The sequence below is a fragment of the Rattus norvegicus genome, chromosome 6, assembly GCF_021556685.1.
Source record: "Rattus norvegicus strain SHRSP/BbbUtx chromosome 6, alternate assembly SHRSP_T2T, whole genome shotgun sequence".
In the NCBI taxonomy this organism is placed as follows: domain Eukaryota; kingdom Metazoa; phylum Chordata; class Mammalia; order Rodentia; family Muridae; genus Rattus; species Rattus norvegicus.
The window spans coordinates 61,675,400-61,698,267 of NC_141539.1; positions in this window are offsets into that span (position 1 = coordinate 61,675,400).

The following is a 22,868-nucleotide window of genomic DNA, read 5'->3' on the forward strand; positions in this document are numbered from 1 at the left end:
CTAGATCATACTGTAGCTCAGGGTGTGTCTAAATTCTAGCTGGATTATATCTTTGGATATGATCCCTTGACAGAGCAGCTATATGGCTGTATTGTAGTATACTTTGGCTGAGATAGAGATATACCCTTATGTTCTGTCTGTCTATCTAGATAGATAGATAGCTATCTCCCATTTTACAGTACCAAGAATCAAATCCAAAGCCTCAGATATGAAGAAAAGTATATTACCACTTAGCTATAGCCTCATCCTAAAAGGGATAGCAAATAAGGTAGAAAATACAAATAGCTAGAAATACAGAGTGATAAGGAACATACAAAGGAACTGGTGCTTAACTTGATCTGCATCATCAGTGCCTGGGTAATTTTAGAGGTATTGAGAATCAAGAGACAAGACACCAATATCATGTCTGAATGGACTCAAACGTTCTCAGATGTGTACAGTGAACCTGATAGTGTAAACAAAGACTGAGCTTGAAACTTCAGAATCTAAAAATGACTATAGCATCAAGAATGAGTTAGCATACATAACATGGCATTAGCTAAGCCAAAGTTGTGTTTTGAACATTGTCAGTAGTGGACATTCTACAACAAAGGTTGGAAAACTTTGCCCTCTGGGTCAAACCTAGTTTACTGTCTATTTTCACAAGTAAAGTTGTATTGATGTACAATCACAGTCATTAATTAATTTATCAATGTGACCACTTTTGCACTCCAAAGTCAATTTGGCACCACTGCAGAAAGCCCTGTGACCAAGATATCTAAAATATTGAAAATTTTGCTCACCATAGATTGGCTCCCTGTCTACACAGGCATATTTTGGCTATCTTGAATTGAAGATTACTGGTTTAAATGTTTTATTAGCTTATTTTAAATCTTATGTTAACTGAAATTATGGTTACTTAACTTTTATAGTTCATATTATAATTGTTTTATGAACGCTCATAACTGTTTTGCTATTTGTTAAAGAAAGTAGCATTAATTTCTTGACAGTTATAAAAGTCTCAGAGTATGCCTTCCATTCAACTGCCTCGGGTTTGTTTTTAATCTCTAAATTAAATATCAGACTGTAAATCTACAGATTACTTGGCTTTTATCACTATTTCTGTTCAAAACTGCACTTAATTGATTAGAAGGCAGTTGAATTGATAGTTCTGGAACAGTAGTGCCTATATACTGAGGTAAGGTTTGCTGGTATTTAATGTTAAATTAATGAGGGATATACAACCATTAATATTCAGAGAGTGCCAGTAAGAGATCTTTTATTCTGTAAGTTGAGCGATTCCATCTGTGCTTGTAACTCATTGATTTTTACCAAGATCCCTGAAGAATTAAGTGTAGATGTGTATTTTGAATTCAAACAAGGAATTATGAATTAGAAACATCATTTCCAACACAAATAATTGAGGTATATTTAAAAGATTACTTTATCCAGGTGTCAACATTCAGCTATATTCTTTGAAAAATTGATACTGCTGCTAGAAATGTGACAATAGGTCTCTTTGTGCTGATGAACCTGCACAAAGGCTCCTGAAGGTCCTCTTCCCCTGCTCTCTCCACTACTTGCTTAATCTGAAAATGTCATGAGAATTGTAAACATAATGTTTAGTATTAAGAAGTAAAAGATTGAAGCTTCTACTATAGACTCTGAAAGCAAGAATTACTTGAGCAAGCCAACTGTTAGTGAATAAGAGTTTTCAAGAACCTACGTGGATGAAGAAATGTGACCATTTGACAAGGACCAGCAACAGCTCTCTAGATCTGTGACAGTTATTTCTGGATGTCACAGTTGTACAGTTGATTTGTGTATCATACTTGTATAAGTAAGCTCCTCCAGGATCAATCAAACCTTTAGATGTTTGAAGCTACCTTGCTTCTATCTTCATAAAAGCCAGGAACATTCAATTATACTGCAGTCAGGTCCATGCACAGCAGATACTGCAAGATGATGGATGCACTGTAATCCACTGAGTCTGGGGATCGGTTGTTAAGCACATTGGGTGACTATTGCAATAGTAATGCTCTGTCTTGAATAGTGCCTTTTTCTATTTGGTATCGACAGAACTCACCAACCCAAAGGTCATTCAACAACTTAACAAAAATTGATGAAGTCCTGCTCTCAGTTCATTCAGGGTCCCTGGACTGTTGTAAAAGGATATATTTGGGCTGAGAAGATAACTGTTTAAGCTACATGGCAAATACTTCTAAACAATTACTTTTTATAAATTCAAAATAATTCTGTTTTCCCAAGTATATTAAGAAGTTATTAGGAAAACACATGCAGAAACATGTTTAAGCCAGAGAAATTATGCCCCAATTCATTGATTATTAGATCATAATAAGTAAAACTGCAACATATTTCTGATATTTATGTTTGTTTTTAACTTTATTGGCAAATATGTATATAAGGATCATAAAATTGCCTTCCAAACTTTTCCCACTATGTGGACATGGGTACATTTTGTAAACTTTACTACTGAAACCACAGAAAGGGCATATGTGTCCAGTTATAACAATTATATTTTTTTCTAACCATTTTTATGCTTGCTGGGTTTATTTATGCAATCTAAGAAATTTCTGGATTCCACATGTTTGTATGTGTTTATCCTAAACTATCATCAAAGTTAAATATTCACAAGAGAACACAGGAACACATTTCTAGCCCATGCTGCTCATATCTTCATGAATATAAAAAAAAACATGAAGTTTCATAATGTAAACTCAACAATAATTATTAATAGTAAATATGGTGATACTGTTAGAATAAAAACCAGTAATATTTCTACTCTCTATCAGGTACTATTATAGGCACTAGAGATTAAAAAAATAAATAAAGAGCAAAATACTTGCTTTTACAGAACTTTATCTGATAAATGAATAAACGGAGACTATAAATTCTATAAAATTTGTAGCATGGTATAGTATGTAGATGGTATATTAATAAAAATCAACTAAAGGATTTTAGAAACCACATGGAATGAATAATTTTTAATTTCCTACTATATCTTTGTATAGAATATGACATTTGAGAGAAGATATAGTCGTGGTTTAAAAAAAAATCTCATATAGTTCTCCAAACGAAGAGCCACCAGAAGCAAGACCCTGCAGTTGTATGTATATGGAGGTCCATGTGGCTGAAGTAAAGTGAGAAGGAGTGTTGTAGTAGATAAAGCCAGAGGTTTTAATTGGTGCCAATTTTTTTTCTAGTAATGTATATTTTATTGGAGTGAGATCAGAAACCACTGAATAACCATGATCTAATTCAATTTGTTTCAAATTTCCCAGAAATAAAATAGCATATTGTGTCATGAATTTGTTTCATGAAGTTAAATATTGGAGATTTGAAGTGTGAAGGGAGTGAAATAGCCACAAGAGCTGGGTATGCCACTGCACACCTTGAACCACAGCACTCTGGAGGCAGAGGCAAGTGGATCTCTGTGTGTTTAAGGTCACCCTGTTCTACAAAGCGGATTTGAGAACAGCCAATGATGCACACCTACTTTGTCTCAAAATAAATAGATTAATTAATTACCAACAACAACAACCAAACAGTCATTAAGAAAAACAGAAGGGCAACTAGATGGCTCCCAGGCATCCTTCAAAACTCATCTGAAACATATGATCATATTTAATGTGATAGGAGGTTATACCAACCATGTTCAGTTTACTCTCTGAACAATCAGGTAAGTGAAGACCTATTGGATATACATAGAGCATACAATAGCTTTTCCTCAACAGTAAGCTGAAGAAAAGCCAAAGGAATTGAGGTAAAATGCAATATGCTTAAAGAAGTGTGTGATTTAAGTAGGACAAAGAGGAAACTGTAATATAAGGAAAGATATGGATAAGAAATGAACACAACGAAACCCGCGGATCCCGGCCCGCAGCAACTCTCTGCTCCCAAACCCCGTGGGAGAGAGACCTCACCGCCTGGTCAGGTGGGCACTCCTAAGGATGCAGAGCGGAGGAGACCACCAACACTGCCCACCGCTGCCCACATCCCTGGCCCAAGAGGAAGCTGAATAAGGCCTCTGGGTTCCCGTAGGGGAGGGCCCAGGAGCGGCAGGACCCCTGGGCCTGAGACACCGCCGGAACCTGAAGGAAACAGACCAGATAAACAGTTTTCTGAACCCAAATCCTGTGGGAGGGAGAGCTAAACCTTCAGAGAGGCAGACACGCCTGGGAAACCAGAATAGACTGCACTCTGTGCACATCCAGACGCCAGAGGAAAACACCAAACGCCATCTGGAACCCTGGTGCACAGAAGCTCCCGGAAAGGGCGGCGCAGATCTTCCTGGTTGCTGCCACCGCAGAGAGCTCGTGGGCAGCACCCCGCAAGCGAACTTGAGCCTCGGGACCACAGGTAAGACCAACTTTTCTGCTGCAAGAAACCTGCCTGGTGAACTCGGGACACACAGAGGCAAAATTCCTCTAGGACCAGGCACTTCCTGTGTTGACCGGAAGTCCCACACCCGCGGATCCTGGCCCGCAGCAGCTCTCTGCTCCCAAACCCCGTGGGAGAGAGACCTCACCGCCTGGTCAGGTGGGCACTCCTGAGTCTGCAGAGCGGAGGAGACCACCAACACTGCCCACCCCTACCCACATCCCTGGCCCAAGAGGAAACTGTATAAGGCCTCTGGGTTCCCGTAGGGGAGGGCCCAGGAGCGGCAGGACCCCTGGGCCTGAGACACCGCCGGAACCTGAAGGAAACAGACCAGATAAACAGTTCTCTGCACCCAAATCCTGTGGGGGGTAGAACTAAACCTTCAGAGAGGCAGACACGCCTGGGAGGCCAGAAGAGACTGCACTCTGCACACATGCAGACGCCAGAGGAGAACACCAAAAGCCATCTGGAACCCTGGTGCACAGAAGCCCCCGGAAAGGGCGGCGCAGATCTTCCTGGTTGCTGCCGCCGTAGAGAGCTCGTGGGCAGCACCCCGCGAGCAAACTTAAGCCTCGGGACCACAGGTAAGACCAACTTTTCTGCTGCAAGTGACCTGCCTGGTGAACTCAAGACACAGGCCCACAGAAACAGCTGAAGACCTGTAGAGAGGAAAAACTACACACCCGAAAGCAGGACACTCTGTCCCCATAACAGGCTGAAAGAAAACAGGAAAACAGGTCTACAGCACTCCTGACACACAGGCTTATAGGACAGTCTACCCACTGTCAGAAATAGCAGAAGAACGTAACACTAGAGATAATCTGATGGCGAGAGGCAAGCGCAGGAACCCAAGCAACAGAAACCAAGACTACATGGCATCATCGGAGCCCAATTCTCTCACCAAAATAAACATGGAATATCCAAACACACCAGAAAAGCAAGATCTAATTTCAAAATCATTTTTGATTATGATGCTGGAGGACTTCAAGAAAGACGTGAAGAACTCCCTTAGAGAAACACAGGAAAACATTAATAAACAAGTAGAAGCCTACAGAGAGGAATCGCAAAAATCCCTGAAAGAATTCCAGGAAAACACAATCAAACAGTTGAAGGAATTAAAAATGGAAATAGAAGCAATCAAGAAAGAACACATGGAAACAACCCTGGATATAGAACACCAAAAAAAGAGACAAGGAGCTGTAGATACAAGCTTCACCAATAGAATACAAGAGTTGGAAGAGAGAATCTCAGGAGCAGAAGATTCCATAGAAATCATTGACTCAACTGTCAAAGATAAGGTAAAGCAGAAAAAGCTACTGGTCCAAAACATACAGGAAATCCAGGACTCAATGAGAAGATCAAAGCTAAGGATAATAGGTATAGAAGAGAGTGAAGACTCCCAGCTCAAAGGACCAGTAAATATCTTCAACAAAATCATAGAAGAAAACTTCCCTAACCTAAAAAAAGAGATACCCATAGGCATACAAGAAGCCTACAGAACTCCAAATAGATTGGACCAGAAAAGAAACACCTCCTGTCACATAATAGTCAAAACATCAAACGCACAAAATAAGGAAAGAATATTAAAAGCAGTAAGGGAAAAACGTCAAGTAACATATAAAGGCAGACCTATCAGAATCACACCAGACTTTTCGCCAGAAACTATGAAGGCCAGAAGATCATAGACAGATGTCATACAGACCCTAAGAGAACACAAATGCCAGCCCAGGTTACTGTATCCTGCAAAACTCTCAATTAACATAGATGGAGAAACCAAGATATTCCATGACAAAACCAAATTTACACAATATCTTCCTACAAATCCAGCACTACAAAGGATAATAAATGGTAAAGCCCAACATGAGTAGGCAAGCTATACCCTAGAAGAAGCAAGAAACTAATCGTCTTGGCAACAAAACAAAGAGAAGAAAAGCACACAAACATAACCTCACATCCAAATATGAATATAACAGGAAGCAATAATCACTATTCCTTAATATCTCTCAACATCAATGGCCTCAACTCCCCAATAAAAAGAAATAGATTAACAAACTGGATACACAACGAGGACCCTGCATTCTGCTGCATACAGGAAACACACCTCAGAGACAAAGACAGACACTACCTCAAAGTGAAAGCCTGGAAAAAAACGTTCCAAGCAAATGGTCAGAAGAAGCAAGGTGGAATAGCCATTCTAATATCAAATAAAATCAATTTTCAATTAAAAGTCATCAAAAAAGATAAGGAAGGACACTTCATATTCATCAAAGGAAAAATCCACCAAGATGAACTCTCAATCCTAAATATCTATGCCCCAAATACAAGGGCACCTACATACGTAAAAGAAACCTTACTAAAGCTCAAAACACACATTGCACCTCACACAATAATAGTGGGAGATTTCAACACCCCACTCTCATCAATGGACAGATCATGGAAATAGAAATTAAACAGAGACGTAGACAGACTAAGAGAAGTCATGAGCCAAACGGACTTAACAGATATTTATAGAACATTCTATCCTAAAGCAAAAGGATATACCTTCTTGTCAGCTCCTCATGGTACTTTCTCCAAATTGACCATATAGTTGGTCAAAAAACGGGCCTCAACAGGTACAGAAAGATAGAAATAATCCCATGCGTGCTATCGGACCACCAGGGCCTAAAACTGTTCTTCAATAACAATAATGGAAGAATGCTCATATATACATGGAAATTGAACAATGCTCTACTCAATGATAACCTGGTCAAGGAAGAAATAAAGAAAGAAATTAAAGACTTTTTAGAATTTAATGAAAAGGAAGGTAGAACATACCCAAAATTATGGGACACAATGAAAGCTGTGTTAAGAGGAAAACTCATAGTGCTGAGTGCCTGCAGAAAGAAACAGGAAAGAGCATATGACAGCAGCTTGACAGCACACCTAAAAGCTCTAGAACAAAAAGAAGCAAATACACCCAGGAGGAGTAGAAGGCAGGAAATAATCAAACTCAGAGCTGAAATCAACCAAGTAGAAACAAAAAGGACCATAGAAAGAATCAACAGAACCAAAAGTTGTTTCTTTGAGGAAATCAACAAGATAGATAAACCCTTAGCCAGACTAACGAGAGGACCCAGAGAGTGTGTCCAAATTAACAAAATCAGAAATGAAAAGGGAGAGATAACTACAGATTCAGAGGAAATTCAAAAAATCGTCAGATCTTACTATAAAAGCCTATATTCAACAAAACTTGAAAATCTACAGGAAATGGACAATTTCCTAGACAGATACCAGGTACTGAAGTTAAATCAGGAACAGATAAACCAGTTAAACAACCCCATAACTCGTAAGGAAATGGAAGCAGTCATTAAAGGTCTCCCAACCAAAAAGAGCCGAGGTCCAGACGGGTTTAGTGCAGAATTCTATCAAACCTTCATAGAAGACCTCATACCAATATTATCCAAACTATTCCACAAAATTGAAACAGATGGATCACTACCGAATTCCTTCTATGAAGCCACAATTACTCTTATACCTAAACCACACAAAGACCCAACAAAGAAAGAGAACTTCAGACCAATTTCCCTTATGAATATCGACGCAAAAATACTCAATAAAATTCTGGCAAACGGAATCCAAGAGGACATCAAAACAATCATCCAACATGATCAAGTAGGCTTCATCCCAGGCATGCAGGGATGGTTTAATATAGGGAAAACCATCAACGTGATCCATTATATAAACAAACTGAAAGAACAAAACCACATCATCATTTCATTAGACGTTGAGAAAGCATTTGACAAAATTCAACACCCCTTCATGATAAAAGTCCTGGAAAGAATAGGAATTCAAGGCCCATACCTAAACATAGTAAAAGCCATATACAGCAAACCAGTTGCTAACATTAAACTAAATGGAGAGAAACTTGAAGCAATCCCACTAAAATCAGGGAATAGACAAGGCTGCCCACTCTCTCCCTACTTATTCAATATAGTTCTTGAAGTTCTAGCCAGAGCAATCAGACAACAAAAGGAGGTCAAGGGGATACAGATCAGAAAAGAAGAAGTCAAAATATCACTATTTGCAGATGATATGATAGTTTATTTAAGTGATCCCAAAAGTTCCACCAGAGAACTACTAAAGCTGATAAACAACTTCAGCAAAGTGGCTGGGTATAAAATTAACTCAAATAAATCAGTAGCCTTCCTCTACACAAAAGAGAAACAAGCCGAGAAAGAAATTAGGGAAACGACACCCTTCATAATAGACCCAAATAATATAAAGTACCTAGGTCTGACTTTAACCAAGCAAGTAAAAGATCTGTACAATAAGAACTTCAAGACACTGAAGAAAGAAATTGAAGAAGACCTCAGAAGATGGAAAGATCTCCCATGCTCATGGATTGGCAGGATTAATATAGTAAAAATGGCCATTTTACCAAAAGCAATCTACAGATTCAATGCAATCCCCATCAAAATACGAATCCAATTCTTCAAAGAGTTAGACAGAACAATTTGCAAATTCATCTGGAATAACAAAAAACCTAGGATAGCTAAAACTATCCTCAACAATAAAAGGACTTCAGGGGGAATCACTATCCCTGAACTCAAGCAGTATTACAGAGCAATAGTGATAAAAACTGCATGGTATTGGTACAGAGACAGACAGATAGACCAATGGAATAGAATTGAAGACCCAGAAATGAACCCACACACCTATGGTCACTTGATTTTTGACAAAGGAGCCAAAACCATCCGATGGAAAAAAGATAGCATTTTCAGCAAATGGTGCTGGTTCAACTGGAGGTCAACATGTAGAAGAATGCAGATTGATCCATGCTTATCACCCTGTACAAAGCTTAAGTCCAAGTGGATCAAGGACCTCCACATCAAACCAGACACACTCAAACTAATAGAAGAAAAACTAGGGAAGCATCTGGAACACATGGGCACTGGAAAAAATTTCCTGAACAAAACACCAATGGCTTATGCTCTAAGATCAAGAATCGACAAATGGGATCTCATAAAACTGCAAAGCTTCTGTAAGGCAAAGGACATGGTGGTTAGGACAAAACGGCAACCAACAGATTGGGAAAAGATCTTTACCAATCCTACAACAGATAGTGGCCTTATATCCAAAATATACAAAGAACTCAAGAAGTTAGACCGCAGGGAGACAAATAACCCTATTAAAAAATGGGGTTCAGAGCTAAACAAAGAATTCACAGCTGAGGAATGCCGAATGGCTGAGAAACACCTAAAGAAATGTTCAACATCTTTAGTTATAAGGGAAATGCAAATCAAAACAACCCTGAGATTTCACCTCACACCAGTGAGAATGGCTAAGGTCAAAAACTCAGGTGACAGCAGATGCTGGCAAGGATGTGGAGAAAGAGGGACACTCCTCCATTTTTGGTGGGATTGCAGACTGGTACAACCATTCTGGAAATCAGTCTGGAGGTTCCTCAGAAAATTGGACATTGAACTGCCTGAGGATCCAGCTATACCTCTCTTGGGCATATACCCCAAAGATGCCCCAACATATAAAAAAGACAAGTGCTTCACTATGTTCATCGCAGCCTTATTTATAATAGCCAGAAGCTGGAAAGAACCCAGATGCCCTTCAACAGAGGAATGGATACAGAAAATGTGGTACATCTACACAATGGAATATTACTCAGCTATCAAAATCAACGGCTTTATGAAATTCGTAGGGAAATGGTTGGAACTGGAAAATATCATCCTGAGTAAGCTAACCCAATCACAGAAAGACATACATGGTATGCACTCACTGATAAGTGGCTATTAGCCCAAATGCTTGAATTACCCTAGATGCCTAGAACAAATGAAACTCAAGACGGATGATCAAAATGTGAGTGCTTCACTCCTTCTCTAAAAGGGGAACAAGAATACCCTTGGCAGGGAAGAGAGAGGCAAAGATTAAAACAGAGACTGAAGGAACACCCATTCAGAGCCTGCCCCACATGTGGCCCATACATATACAGCCACCCAATTAGACAAGATGGATGAAGCAAAGAAGTGCAGACCGACAGGAGCTGGATTTAGATCGCTCCTGAGAGACACAGCCGGAATACAGCAAATACAGAGGCGAATGCCAGCAGCAAACCACTGAACTGAGAATAGGTCCCCTGTTGAAGGACTCAGAGAAAGAACTGGAAGAGCTTGAAGGGGCTTGAGACCCCATATGTACAACAATGCCAAGCAATCAGAGCTTCCAGGGACTAAGCCACTACCTAAAGACTATACATGGACTGACCCTGGACTCTGACCTCATAGGTAGCAATGAATATCCTAGTAAGATCACCAGTGGAAGGGGAAGCCCTGGGTCCTGCTAAGACTGAACCCCCAGTGAACTAGACTGTTGGGGGGAGGGCGGCAATGGGGGGAGGGTTGGGAGGACAACACCCATAAGGAAGGGGGGAGGGGGATGTTTGCCCGGAAACCAAAGAATTATTATTAAGTATTACATAAATCTAAAAAAAAGAAATGAACAGGAGTCAAAGCATTGTGTTTATGAGTTAAAGGAATTTGGGGACGCAAGTTTTATAAAATTCATTATTCTCTCATATATTACATCCTGATCACAGAATCTATTGCTCATCTCTGACCAGTCCTTCTCCCCAACCTTCCCTCTCCCCCAGAGATACTCCTCTCCCATCTCCCTTTAGAAAAGTGAAAATTATAAAGTCAGTAAGTAAAACTGGGGTTTATGAAACCAGTAGAAGCCACAGCTACTGGTAATGGCAGGTTTTGATGCACAAGTGATTAGAAGAAAGAGAGTCACACCACAGAAGGCCATAATGTTAAATGGATTACCTGCAAGGGCATTAAAATTCTTCGTTGTGTCAGGGTTTGTGAAGCAAAAGTAAACTCTTCACAGTATGAAAAGAGTAATGAGAGCATCAGATAATAATTACAGCATGGAGGAGTCTTGGATCAGTTGGTCTAAGGCAGGTTTCCATCTAGAGCATGAAAGGTGGGAAATGCCATAGAGACTGTGTTGATCTTTGGTTCTTTAGACCAAATATAATGAAAATCATTGATTCTATATTTACATATGTCATTCTTTAATTATGTTATTATGTGTCTACATTAGTATTTTCCTAATAGCTGAGACAAAATCTTTTTAAGTTAGACTACATTTTGACTCAGACTAAGGATGCAGTTGATCATTTCAGACTTTGAGGATGGCAGTGAGAGTGACTGTGACTATTGCAGCAATCAGGAAACAAGGGGAAATGAGTGAAGTTTGGGATTCATACTGCTTTCTACACTTTTTTTTAAATTCAGCCCAGTCCATGAAATGCTGCCACCCACATTCAAGATAGCACGTTATCCTTCAGGTAAATGCATCTCTATAAGCTCCTACAGTGACACACCCAAAACTGAGTCTCCTAAAGGATTCAAAATCCACTCAAATTGGCAATGAAGGTTAATCATCACAGCATTAAAAAGAAAAAAGAAAGAAAGAAGGAATGGATGAAGAAAAAAGAAGAGGAAAGATCATATACAGGCCCTAAAGAAATACATTGGTAGTTAAAACGTATGCTGCACAGCCATAAAGACCGAAATGCAAATATCCAACAATCATATAAAACTCTAGGAGAGGCAGCAAGCATATACAATCCTAATGATGGATAAATGGAAATGAGGGTCTCTGGAGCTTGAAGGACAGTCTAGCCAGCCAATGAGGTCATAGAAGATGATGATCGTTCAGGGATTGGACCACTTACACGATTCTTAGATAGGACCTCGTTCCTTTCACAGCACCCAAATCATGGCTAACAATCATCCATAACCTTAGTTATACCTACTTTCCTATGTGTAGATTAGAAGACATCAGGCTTTGATGTGATAAGTAGACATATATGCATTTAAAATACTTGTGCACAAAGAAAAAATAAATCTGTGAAAAAAAAGCTAAATAACAATCTGACAAGGCATCCAATCTCTTATCTCCTCACACATGCACTCCCTCATGTATGTAAGGATTTGTGATTTGAGAAGAATGATGACCCAGGCTCAAAGACTATGCAAGAGGAAAGAGCATTCATTCTGCAGAGAACCTGCATGCAGGGGTCTACTATACCTTGGGACAGAAGACAGACATATAGTCATTGCAGAGTCAATTTAAAGTTTGTTAGGGTAGAAGTGAATACCTTTTACCTTTCTTTCCCTTGATTAGTTGGCTCTATCTCCATGGGTATAGGTGCCTTTGTGATTGGTTAAGGCTCTGGGGGGGGGCATTTGGGCAACTTTTGATGATTAACTATTTTTGGCTTAATCTAGGTGGTGGGGCAAGTTCTACTGCTCCTGAATGGGTGCCCATGAGGTTGGCTCAGGCTAGCTTGTGGGGCAGCTTCCAGATTGGCTGCCTCTGAGGGGTGGTTTTTCATGGAATTGACTTACTTGGAATTTTCAAGTTCTTGGAAACAGAAATGTATGCCTAGTCTCCCAAGCTGCCATTTTGCAACCTGTCATAGAGTCATGCTACTCTGACTCTGTCCTCTCGCACACATGGATACATACACAGAAACACTCAAAATAGTAAGTATAAGTGGAGACAAACAACATATACACACACAGGAACTATTGAGCTAAAACGACAGGTTGTTCACCCTGTTTTCATTATTGATAGATGCTTGGACGTGTGTCCATATAGGAAAGTAGGTATTCTCAGAGTCCAGAAGAGGATGATGGGTCCTCTAGATCTAGAGTCAGAGAAGTCTGAGAGCTGTCCATGTGGATACTGGAACTAAACTTTGAATCTTCTGCAAGCGCATCACACACTTTTAAATGCTGAATTCCCTTAGCCCAGGTGTATGGAAAGTAAAACAGTTCTTTAGATTTGAGGGAAAAGATAGTATATTTTAGCATCAAAGTAAACTTGACAAGATGATATATTCAAAACAAACAACAAATGAGAAAAATTGAAAGAACTCTCCACCATCCTTGCTTTTAGCCATACTCAGCCACACTCACTGTCCAACCTCTGGGGATTTTGACTACCCTGCATACAGACTAAGAACATAAGATCAGTCAAGTCCTAAATTCTGGCTCCAAAAATAAATGTTCTAAATTTACCAAAAAGACAATAATTTTTCCAATTATCTTTCACACAATAACCCTCTACTTCATCTACTTCTTGGTAGTATTTGAAAACAGCATTTGCTTACCTCGCTGAAAATGATAAAGATCCTCCTGCAGTAAATGGCAACAAATGCAGAGACCCACAGCCAGACAATATGCAGAAAGTGAGAGACCTTTGGATACTCAGCCCTAAATGTTATGTCTCCATCAAATCCCTCAAGAAACACCACAGAAAAGGAGGCAGAAGGGGATGAAGGACACCAAGAAAACAGACCCTCCAAATTAGCTTGAGCAAAGACAGAGAGACTGAAGCAGCACACATAAGGCCTGCACATGTTTGCACCAAGTCCTCTGTCTATATATTAGGGCTCTCAGTCTAGTGATTTTATAGGATTCTTGAGTGTGTGGCCAAGTAAGTCCAATTCTTGTGCCTCCTTTTGGGCTCTTCTCTTTCTTTCAGTTTGTCCTGTGAAACTTTGATGACTGCTGGAAAAGTTCACTCCATCGCATTCTAAAGCTACGTGTAATAGCAGCTTCTTCATATGTGATGTGGTTATACCGTTTTCATTTTATATATTAAATTTTTCTGTATTTGTATGTGTCTGTTCATGATGTATGTACATATACAAGTGTACATCCCAATAGATATATGGAAATCAGAGGGCAACTCTGTGAGTTCAGTTCTGTCCACCTTTATTTGGTTTAAATAGGTTGAACGCAGGTTAACAGGCTTGAATGACAAGCAACATGACTTGCTAAGTCAACTCCTGAGACCCAATTTTTCCTTTCGTTTCCTTTAAGTTCTCAGAGAAATAGCAAAAAGTCCAAGTTGGCGAGAGAGGGAAAAATAAGGAAATAAGTATTTGTCTCCCTTTTAAATTCAAAGTTGGTATAGTAAAAAATTAAAGATGTTAGCATGGTAGCTAAGCAGTAGTGTTCCCATATATTTGTTGTTCCAAGATTTACTGTTTCTAAAAGAATCTCCATCTTTATTTCTCACAGTTTCCATGGCTCACAACCCAGGAGCAGCGCAATTGGAAAAAGTCTAGCTTACAGTTTCCCATGTTGTTTGGGCCATTGATAAGCTCAGTTGTCTGAGACGTAGCAGAGACAACCTAAGTGTTTCTTTAGAGGTCACCTAACAAAACTCAGAGCTCAGTCTACCTTTTCTTGGGGACAATTTTGATCATATTTGTTTGTAGTTATTTTTAAATAACCCACCAAAGCCAATGGCTCTCTTGAGAGTCCTAGACTTTGTGACATAATTCAAGGTTAAAGGCGCTTAGTGTCCTGTGACTGTGAGATAGTTGCTGGGGAAAGGGTTTTATGAAAACATAAAGAGACAAGGTCATAGGGAGGTTTTCTCAGCCACACAACATGAGTTTGGTGTGTGATGTGGCAAAAAGAAATCGAACTGATGACTATGTGATGCACACTACAGACCTTGCTTATACTTTTGCAGGAGCAGAGGTTCCTTTCTTTTCTTTTATTTCTTATTTATTTTAATTAATAATGCATGATGATGATCTCAGCACTTTAACACAGCAGGTTCCAACTCTCTCATTTTCTATCTGCAGCACTAAGATGTGGATCCGCTGTCAATATAGGTGGTGGCATCTGTTACACAATAAAAAAACCGAAGCCATTTTTAGTATAGCTAATTTTTTGAATTGCTCCACAGCCAAAGGATGCAGGGCCTGTGCTGAGAGATGACGTCATGCAACAACTTCTCTGAGGCAAAGAGTGAAGTTTTCTAGAAGGCAGAAAACAATGAGTAAGTCATTCCTGTATTTTAAAAAAGCAGAGAAAGCGAATCAAAATATATCACTTTACTTTCTCATAGTATATAAAGAAAAAATTATCTACCAAAAATATATGTGTAAGTTGCCCCTTATAATATATATACATATACATACACATATATATGGTGTGTACATGATTAATGTATTTCAAATTTAGTTTGTCAGACAGTTTTTCCTGTTTAATTCCTCTTTGTTTTACTTTTTTAGTTAGCATACAATATATTAGATAACATTTTGGCATTTTCTAATAGAGCATATTTTGGTACATTTTCCTCCTGTCTCACTGCCTACGTACAATCCCCCTTGTAGAAATCTCCCTTTGTTTTCCTGTTTTCGGGTCCTATAAGCCATTTTACCCTCTCTCTTCCTGGTCTCCTCATTTTACTCTCTCAGTCTGATTTCTAACTTCTCAGGTTTTACCCACTTGTACGCCATTCGCACTCATGCACTACAACGAATACCCTGAATGGGACTTCTGTTTCCGTCATTCTGGCATCTCACTTAATATTATGCTTTCCAGGTCATTCCATTTTCCTAAAGTGTTCATAACTTCATTTTCTTTTATTTGTGAACTGTATTTCACTAGGCATATTTGCCACCTTTTTATTATGCATTAATGGATAGATGATGGACACTTATACTCGTCTGGCTCCTTCCTATTATGAATATGGCAGCAATAAATGGGAATATGCAAGTTTCTCTGTGGTAGGATATGGGGCCCACTAGGTATAAGTCCTGGAAAGTTATAGCTAACTTATAGGACTCTACTGTTTTTAATTTATAAGCTATATTTTTTATATAAAGTAGTTTTTAAAAGCTTGAGAAAAATTTAAATATGTAAATAAACTTGCCATTCTCAAGTTAGATTTATGCTGTACTCACCTACTGGATTATGATATAGATGGATTAAAGACAAGTATCAGGAGAATTTTCACTGACATTGAACATCAGAAACTTCAAAAACATTCAGGAAATAAACAGGAAAGGACTGTCCAAGAATGTTAGTGTTTAGTGTTCATTCAGAGAGCTGATTCAGTTCCCATGGCTTAATTGTAAAGAACATATTCTATCATGTTGTAGGAAAGATTATATATATATATATATATATATATATATATATATATATATATATACACTTTTAAGCTCAATTTCTTAAAAATATAACACGATTCCTAATATGTGTTTTATATAACTTGCAAGAAAATCAGACTCCCTTTGACTATAATCCTGATTCTCTTTTATTATATTTTTGGTTGTGAGCCTAGCCTTTAACGGCTGAGCCATCTCTCCAGCCCTTCTCTTTTAATTCTAGAGCTGAGCATTTTAATATCAGACTATTTGTGTATTAAATAATTATGAGTTAGGAAAAGAAGGCATTAGCTAATAATGCATTTCTATGTTTATTGAGAGATTTACAGGTAAATAATGACAGAGTTAATTTGCATATTTCAAAATGATAAATGAATCAAAATGGTTTGATAATATATAATATATGCCTATAATCCCAGAGCTAAAGAGATAAAAGCTAGACAAAGTTGAAGGTCACCCTTGACTAAACATAGAACCTGAGCTATATCATGAGACCTTGTCTCAAAGAAAGGGAGAAAAACACAGAGAGAGAAAGAGAGAGAGAGAGAGAGAGAGAGAGAGAGAGAGAGAGAGAGAGAGCAAGCAACTTACTTGGCTGATCATAGGATAATAACAAATAACCAATAGTCTTGTATCCTTAACTTTAACTCTACACATTTTCCAGAAGGAAGGTTTAGTTGTATGGCATGCCATAGATGCAAGAATAATTGAATTCAATATTAATTTAAACACCCCCCCAAAATTATTCTAAAGTTAAAAAGAAGCATTTGAGTTAGAGATAATCTCTCTAAAACTCTTCAAAGAAAATACAATTGCCCTGAAGAAATCTAAGATGGTACAAAACACATCAGACTGGTGAGAGCCATCACTTGCTCTAAGAAAATACTGCACAGTGCTCTTCTTTATCTTTAAAAATATAACAGCCTAGAAATAAAAAAAACCTATGAGCATTTGTTTAAAATTGAAATATTTGATGACTAGGCTAAGTGGGAACACATGCTAGATTCAGCTGGAGTAGCCCATAAACTGGGCTGGAATGAGTTAACTAGAAAAATTCTCTGCCATTTTAGGAGGATTGACAAGTGGAGGTGCTGTTTGATATTGCAATTCAAGAAGTATCAAAGAAGTTACAGGGTCAAAGTCAAGCTAAAAGCTTCTTTCTTTCATCTAAAAGGCAGGTCAGACTATCCTATCCATCTCATTTTTTTTCCAGAGGAGAGCATAGGAAAGAAGCAAAGAAAAATTCTCAAAGTAAAGAAGTAGACAGGCGAAGGGAGAGGACCTTCAGCTTCCCGGGGGTGAAAGACAGGAGCATTTTGAGAAGTAGACATGATAAAGGAGGCATGATATCACCAGGTCTGAGAGAGTCCTGAGCAGAGAGAAACACAGAAGTACAAGGGTCCAGCTCTTCTGTGCTGCACCATAAGCTATGACGAATACTCCATAGGAGTAATGACAAACTAGGTGACAAAATAAGAAAGGGGTCAGGGGAAACTGTGATCTTTACTAAAAAAATCTGAAGATTTTTATTTCATTGCAACCAAAAGACTGAAGAGACTAAAGGTAGTTTTTATTCTGACAGGTTTTCTTTGTTTTTAATCCCTTTTCCTCAGTAAGCTTACTGTTACATTGTTATGGTACCCCCCTCCCTCCAAGAACCAGGGAGATCTTATACCTTTGAGATATTAACTAATTCTTTTCTAGATTTTAATAGCTAGATAGATGAGTATATGGTAGATGGTAGATAGATATATGGTACAAAAACAGATTGATACATTGATTGGTTGATGACAAATGGCTAATAGAAAGATATATAAACTAGTAGGTTTAATGATATCTAGGTGATAGATAGGTTAATAGGTAGATATAAACAGATAGATATTAGGCACATAGAATATATATAGATGATGATAGATTAGAATATTGTTTGGTTATACATAAACAACACGGACTACAGTTTTTTGGGAAGGACTCTCAAGATTCTTTATAAGAATAGCCTATAGAAAAGTATATATGGAATTTTATATGTAGTGATTAATGTAGGAAGGCCCAGCCCATTATGGGGTTGTTGGGTCTGGGTAGGTAATTCTGGGCACTAAAAGAGAGCAGGCTAACAAACCATAAAGAGAATCCAGTAAACAGCAACCTTCTATAGTTTCTGTTTCAGTTCCTGCTCCAGGTTCCTGCCTCAAGCTCTTCCCCTACTCCCCTTAGTGTGGAATGGCAAGGTTTACACAGGAAATAATTTTACAATATATTTTAAAAAGAAAAATCAACCCTTTCCTCTCCAAGTCACCTTTGTTTATTATTTAATCGCAGCAACAGAAACACTAAGATAGATAGATTTTTAACGAAACAACAGAAATGCGTAGCTCTTCCTCTTGCATAGGGGTAAAGCTAGAATGTAGTGTTTGAAATTTTCCACCAAAAAGGAACGAGGTGTTAGGGGAGGCCAGTGTCATTTCTAGAGTAATAAGACTGTTTCCTCTGGGCCTGAGGGACCGAAGAGGCAGGACGTCCATGAAAGCCAACTTCCTATCATGGTCCTGGAGAATATTAGGTCAATTCTTACTGAGAATTACATATGGGCCTTGAAGAGGAATCACTTTTAAGAAAAATAGGAAGAGACTGTCACTGGTTTTATCAAGGACATGAGTGAGCTATGGTTTAAGGCCCAACTCTTTTCCTGTTTCCTTGATCACATTGAAGAACTCAAGGATCCTCACAGCAGCAAAGTTAAGTCACCCCTAAGTTGCTTTTCTATTGACCGTAGTGAGAATTTGGGATTTCTTAAAAACACAGAAATTTCATGAGAAGGTTTTTTTCACTATAATCCCAGATGTGGGATGTGGGGCTGCATCATACTGTCCATAGCAGCTGACTATGACTTGCCTCACGATGTACTAGGGGTGTGATTTTGCCACCGCAGATGTATTTTGTGAGTGTGTAACATATGGAATTCTAGGGACTTTTAGAGTCCCTATATAAAGATTAAAGCCCCAACAGAAGGGTTTCATTAACCAATTAGTGTTTGGATGCTGTTGTTTGTGATTTATCAAGTATTTATGCATAAGAAGATGAGAAGAAATCGGATATTATGATGATGAGGATCAAACTTGCCCCAAGGAATTCTATGACCCTAATCAGCAGAACATAGTCTAATCATATTCTAACCCCCCCTTGCCCATCTACTCTTCTTTTTCTACTATCTATTATTCAGGATGAGAAGGGTAGAATATGGATATAGAAGGGTAATAGGAAAAGGAATCCACAGAGTAGTAAAAGACTGGCTACAATTTATGATAGTATGTTGCTTCCGATAACAATATTAAGTGAAATGAATATATTTTTAGTTATATGAAGTGTGCTTAGTACTGTATGGATATTATGTACAGTACAGAGCTTATTTGTACAATAAAATAATCTTAAAACTTTGGAAATATGAAAGGGACATCCAAGGTTTTCCCATTTAAAGATGATCAATACAAAACAATACCATGAATAATCAGATAATATAAAAAGTATAGGCTACAACTTTTTGAAAGATGTATGTGAACTTCTTTAGAATAAGTCAAAATAACACTTTCAAAACTACCGCCTTTCCTTTTTTTCTTACTTTTATTAGATAAATGAAAAAGAACTTTGCATGAGGGAACTTCCAATATGTGCTAGGTATGTAGGTTGGTTTTGTTTAATCCTCACATTTCTTTTTTAATCAGACTCTCTTTAAGATGAAGGAAATAAAGATTAGATACACAAAGGTACTTAATTAAGAATTTATGAAATGAAATCAGAACTAAAATTGTACTCTGATACAAAAGTCCTAGTTTGATGAAGCAAAAGGAGGCCTATCAATCTTTTTATTTTTTAATTTTTTATTGGATTTTTGTTTTGTTTTATTGGATTTGTTTAAATTACATTTTAAATGTCGCCCCCTTTCCCAGTTTCCTATCTATAAGTCCCCCATTTCATCCCTCTCCCCTTCTTCTATAAGGGTGTTCCCCCTCCCTAAGCACCCTTCCTTTCTCGCCTCGCTCGTTGACATCCCCCAGGATGGCAGGTCCAGACTTGGCAGGACCAAGGGCTTCTCCTCTGACTGGTGCCCAACAATCCTCTGCTACATACGCAGTTGGAGCCACGAGTCTGTCCATGTGTAATCTTTGGGTAGTAGTTTAGTTCCTGGGAGCTCTGGTGGTTGGTATTGTTGTTCTTATGGGGCTGAAAGCCACTTCAGCTCCTTCAATCCTTTCTCTAATTCTTCCAGTGGGGACCTCATTCTCAGTTCGGAGGTTTGCTGCTAGCATTCACCTGTGTATTTGTCACACTCTGGCTGAGCCTCTCAGGAGACAGCTAAATAAGGCTCCTGTCAGCATGCACTTCTTGGTTTCATCAATATTGTCCAGTTTTGGTGGCTGTATAGGGCTGAACCTCTAGGTGGGGCAGGCTATGAATGGCCATTCCTTCAGTCTCAGCTCCAAACTGTCCCCATATCCCCTTCTATGAAGATGTTTGTTTTTCCTTTTAAGAAACACTGAAGCATCTGCTCTTTGGTCATCCATCTTCTTGAGCTTCATGTGGTCTGTAGATTGTATCTCGGGCAATTCAAGCTTTTGGGCTAATATCCACTATCAGTGAGTGCATAGCTTCTTTGGTTTGTGTGTGTGTATGTTTGTGTGTGTGTGTGTGTGTGTGTGAGAGAGAGAGAGAGAGAGAGAGAGAGAGAGAGAGAGAGAGAGAGAGAAAGATAGAGAGAGAGAGAGAGAGAGAGAGAGAGAGAGAGAGAGAGAGAGAGAGAGATTGAGTTACCTCACTCAGGATGATACTTTCTAGTTCCATTCATTTGCCTATGAATTTCATGATGTCAATGTTTCTGATAGCTGAGTAGTACTCCATTGTGTAGATAGACCACATTTTCTGTATCCATTCCTCTGTCAAGGGACATCTGGGTCGTTTCCAGCTTCTGGCTGTTATAAATAAGGCTTCTAGAAACGTAGTGGAGCATGTGTCCTTGTTATATGTTGGATCATTTTTTGGGTATATGCCCAGGAGAGGTATAACTGGGTCCTCAGGTAGTTTAATGTGCAATTTTCTGACGAACCACCAGAGTGATTTCAAGAGTGGTTGTACTAGCTTGCAATCCCACCAATAATGGAAAAGTGTTCCTATTTCTCCACATCCTTGCCAGCATCTGTTGTCACCTGAGTTTTTGATCTTAGCCATTCTCACTGGTGTGAGGTGGAACATCAGGGTTATTTTGATGTGTATTTCCCGGCTGACTAAGGATGTTGAACATTTCTTTAGCTACTTTAAAGAAATTTGATATTCCTCAGCTGAGAATTCTTTGTTTAGTCTGTATCCCATTTTTTAATTAAGTTATTTGACTTTCTGGAGTCTAACTTCTTGAGTTCTTTGCATATATTGGATATTAGCCTTCTATCGGATGTAGGATTAATAAAGATCTTTTCCCAATCTGCTGGTTGCCATTTTGTCCTAATGACAGTGTCCTTTGCCTTACAGAAGCTTTGCAGTTTTATGAGGTCCCATTTGTTGATTCTTGTTCTTAGAGCATAAGCCATTGGGGTTTTGTTCAGGAAATTTTCCCCAATGCCCATGTGTTTGAAGCTATTCTCCACTTTTTAATTCTATTAGTTTGAGTGTATCTGGTTTTATGTGGAGGTCCTTGATCCACTGGTACCTAAGCTTTGTACAGGGTGATAAGCATGGATCGATCTGCATTCTCCTACATGATGACCTCAAGGTGAACCAGCACCATTTGTTGAAAATGTATCTTTTTTCCACTGGATAGTTTTAGCTCCTTTGTCAAACATCAAGTAACCATAGGTGTGTGGGTTAATTTCTGGGTCTTCAATTCTATTCCATTGATTGCCTGCCTGTGTCTATATCAATACTATACAGTTTTTATCGCTATTGCTCTGTAATATTGTTTGAGATCAGAGATGATAATTCCCTCAGAAGTTCTTTTATTGTTAAGGATAGTTTTCACTATTCTGTTTTTTTTCTTATTCCAAATGAATATGCAAATTGCTCTTTCTAAGTCTATGAAGAATTGAGTTGCAATTTTGATGGTGATTGCATTGAATCTATAGATTGCTTTTGGCAAAATGGGCATTTTCACTATATTAGTCCTGCCAATCCATGAGAATGGTAGGTCTTTCCAGCTTCTGAAAACTTCAATGTCTTTCTCCAGAGACTTGAAGATCCTGTCATACAGATCTTTCACTTGCTTGCTTAGAGTCTCACCAAGGTATTTTATGTTATTTGGGACTATTGTGAAGTAGCTTTTGGTGTTTTACATAATCTTTGATGGTTGTATCAATGTTTTCTATGGTATCTTCTGCCCCTGAGATTCTCTCTTCTATCTCTTGTATTCTTCTTGATGATGCTTGTGTCTCTGACTCCTCATCTCTTTCCTAGATTTTCTATATCCAGAGTTGTCGCTTCCAACCCCGACCAGCAGGAAAGGAGTGACACCACGACGTTCTTCTCA